Source organism: Astatotilapia calliptera, chromosome 16, assembly GCF_964374335.1.
Source record: "Astatotilapia calliptera chromosome 16, fAstCal68.1, whole genome shotgun sequence".
In the NCBI taxonomy this organism is placed as follows: domain Eukaryota; kingdom Metazoa; phylum Chordata; class Actinopteri; order Cichliformes; family Cichlidae; genus Astatotilapia; species Astatotilapia calliptera.
The window spans coordinates 21,813,509-21,817,697 of record NC_137437.1 but is presented as its reverse complement, the minus strand read 5'-3'; positions in this window follow the sequence as shown (position 1 = coordinate 21,817,697).

Below are 4,189 nucleotides of genomic sequence, written 5' to 3'. Positions count from 1 at the left end.
GCTGCACACTGCGCATGTTCTGTCCGGCGAGAGCCAAATTCAAAGAGAATGAGCCTTAATGAGCAGCAGTTCACTTGTAGCCTATCATGGCAAAAATTTTGCTCTGGGGCAATTTGACGTATTAACTATCTAATTATACTTCTGCAAGCGCTGCTGAGAACTCGTTGGCACTGTGTATGTGTGCTGCTGTAAACACTCTTCTGAGCCACATGTGTATTTGCACATTTATTCAACTGTAGGTATGATGCGTAATTCGTTTGGCTTTGCATACATTTTACATATACAGAGTCAACAATGAGAATGAAAAGCATCTGTTGTTTTCCAGGTCATACACCAAGCGTATCAGCTGCTTTTTCTGCCATTGTTGATCCAAATGATGGCATGAATAATGTGAATAACCACATGCAGTGCATCAACAGTGCACTGGTTTAGGGTAAGAAAATATTAAGCAATACGTAGACATATGCATGTTTGCTGGGAGTACGAATTTACAGCGAGCAGCAGGTAGTTAGACACTGTAGTCTATGCAAAGTGCCTTGCAACCTCACACTGAAAAGAAGACTGGAAACCAGTGCATCAAGCCTAGAAGAAATCACATCTTTACCCTTCACATAACCCCCCATAAAACTGAAATTCATTTACACTATTAGGTATATATATAGATCTATATATTGCATATAGATATATAGATCGATACAAATCAATGAGCTATCAGTGCTGGTGCTGGTAAATCTTTTTAATTTCAAACAGAACTAACATAGTTGTTTCCCATTGTTTCCTAAAATGAACTAAAAGCCATCTTATTGTAATTTGTATCAAACTGGCAACTACCAAGGCATGTTTTTGTGTGGCGTAAACTGTTATCTTCCTTTCATTGTCATGATGTATATTTTAGCAGGTTACTCTCAAACTATTCACTATGATCTGTATTATCTGTGGCCTTGAAAAAAGAAGGTGATCTCTTTCCATTGGGGTAGTGCTGCAGAAAGACCCTGGTTAGACACATGATATGAGGTTTGGCACCAGAAGTCGCATTATGCCCTCTCATCTCCATACTCAAGGCCCTGGGAGTGATGCATTGATTTAGCCTTCAGTACTCCCTTGACTGCACCATGCTAATTCCAACTGCATAAACTCTTTGGAGAAATCCTACCCATAAGGCAGGACATGGAGCAGCCACTGAAACTCTCTGGGAAATGGCAGTTTAAGCTCATACACTCCAGAATCGTTTGCTACTGCTGCATGGAAGTCTATTCTGTTAGAGATGATATGAAGAAAAATGCCTTGATGACAGAAGTCAATTCAAATACATTCTGCTGCTGATTATTGACAGAGGGGGCTCAGATAATTTTCTAATAATAGGAGAACAATGTCTCAGATTACCAAAACTGAGTGTCCATGCTTGTAGGAGCGGCCAGTGAAAATCTCTCTGTGTTGTGGAGGTCACGGTGAAAACAACAGCAGTGCATATCCATGTGTAGCTTTGTCCGGTGTCTCCTTCCTCATATGGGCATGTTCAGTATGTGCCTTTGTCCTTGTGTCAGCAGGCAGGACATTCTAAATTATTTTGCTCAGCTGCCTCCCTGAACTCTTGCTACAGCACGTCAATACACACATCATGCAGACACCTGCACATACAGCTACATGGAGCACAGTTCATGTCCATCACACACTTGAATCCTTGACACATATCAAACCCTCAGAAAAAATAAGGTTAGCCAGATATGATTTTATCTATCTATCTATCTATCTATCTATCTATCTATCTATCTATCTATCTATCTATCTATCTATCTATCTATCTATCTATCTATCTATCTATCTATCTATCTATCTATCTATCTATCTATCTATCTATCTATCTATCTATAAAATTTATGTATTTGAGTTTCTAAAAAGGATATATTCAGTATATTCATTTATCTCACAGAATAACATCAGTTTAAAAATTATAATGCTCATGCTTGAACACTTTTGAAGTATAAAAAGTTTATAAATTTAACATGCTCACACAGACACACAAAATGCACACACACACATAAGTGCGCACACGCACGCACGCACGCTCGCATGCACACACACACACACACACACACACACACACACACACACACACACACACACACACACACACACACACGCAAGCTGAAATTGTTCATTTCCCCAGGAATGAGGTTAGGGGTTTACATGGCATGTGACTGGCTGTTTTTTAACCTTCTGCCTACAGACTCTTATGTCATGTGTGATCACTTCAGCAATGTTGCTGGGCATTTATTTTTCTCTGCCATGAAACACTGACTCTGGAGAAACCAGCTGCATGCACCGGGGCATACAACTTGATGTAACAGTTTAAATTCCCCAGATCAGTGGTTTGGAGAGTTATTGACTGAGCTTTACTGCGATTGTTGTTTCACAATAACCATAGAACAGGTAGTGTCACATCTTCTAACAAATGTAACAATATATTGAGTTCTTCCACCAGCTCTCAAACAAAATATTTTCCTTGCTTCACACTGTGTTTATGTTCTCTATCATTACACAAATTAACCAAATTTGATTTGGGGCTCTTCATAGTGTAAACAACATAATTTGCAGAGCTACTGTACAATATCTCTGGGCTATCAGAGTCAGTGATTCTCATCTTCAATAGAGATTTTACACACACTTAAGATGCTGCGGCATTGAAACATTTGGCTATTATAGCGAGAAAGATGTGTAAATAGTGAAAAATTACAGACTTGATTTCCCACAATATTTCAAGATGTGTATCCAAGCCCCTTTATAGACTTAGGCTAAAATCCTAATAGCGACAAGCTTGAAGTGAATAGAGCCCACAAGAGGATAAGCTACTAAATCTTGCAATAAAAGCAATGTGATTTACAGTAAATTCCGCAAGGCTGACAGTGCCAAAGCTGAGGGCATAAACACTCTTTTCAATGCTGCGCCTCAGTTCTGTCTGCTGTGAACTACAATCACACAGGCATGCTGCTCAGCAGCAGTGACTTTGATAAATCACCAGGAAGTCCCACTGTTGGCTTAAAACTAGAACTTGTTCAGTTGCAATTCTGCATTTGTCCTTCTTTAATGTGTATGGAAGTGGCTTTAGCAGTAATCTGTCAGTGATTGATTAGGTGTGGCCAAATCCCCTTTCCGTTCTCCTCTGTTGACTAACTGTTCAGCTACTGCAGTGTATTTACAGAAAGATGGCAATATTAAGGAAGAGACTGCCTTATTTACCTGCAGCATAAACAGAGTTACTTCCACTTGGGGGACTATACACTCAAGATGCCTACAAGTTAAAGAAGAAACAAAGAGTGACATGTGTTGTTGTTGCTAAATTTATGCACCAATAGATAAAGAAATAGGCTTATAGACCTATGACTCAGTTCCTTTGGGAAGCAATAGAGTCTGAAGCTGTCATTCATGCTTGTAACAGCAGAAAAAGTTCAAATTATATCTCAGTGCATCACAACCACGGTTTACCCTGTGTTATAAAAACAGAAGTGGAACATGTATGCAAAGACTGAAATATATTTATTTTGTATGTGACTCGAGAGGTTGAAAAAGCAATTTAGACAGGGTGCTGGATATTGATCACACTTACCAGCAGATCCATTTTAATTAAATATTAAGAGAGTGTGAGGCATTGATAGCAACTGAGCAGCAACTGTTTCTCGCTTTTCTTTTGTCATCACTTAAAAAAAATAAAAAACATACAAACTAAAAAAGAATGCATTCTAATAGCATCCATGTAATTATTTTTGAAGTGTGAAAGCAACGCTGTGTTATATCTGATGCATTTTGTATTCAATGAATACTTTAGTTATTTTTAAAAGAAGGTCTGAGTATGAACATCCGTGCATGAATTTTAATGGAGATACTTAAATGGTAATTATTCCACTCAGGCTCAAACGTAGGTAACAAATGGAATTCAATCAGTGTCCGTGCATAATGATGGTCATTAGGAGAAAGAAAATAATAATGACATCCTATCTGCATTAAACCTGCAGACACTTTACACAATGATCCTGCAGCCATTATTGATCTCCATGGAGATAAGCAATTGTCACTTTTCAACATTGTGCCTGAATGTTAAATACAGCTCATTTTGTTTTTCCTGCAAACTATTTCAGCCAACACTAAATTTTCATTTAATTTACTTCACTACTTGAAATCTGTGGTCTAGTTT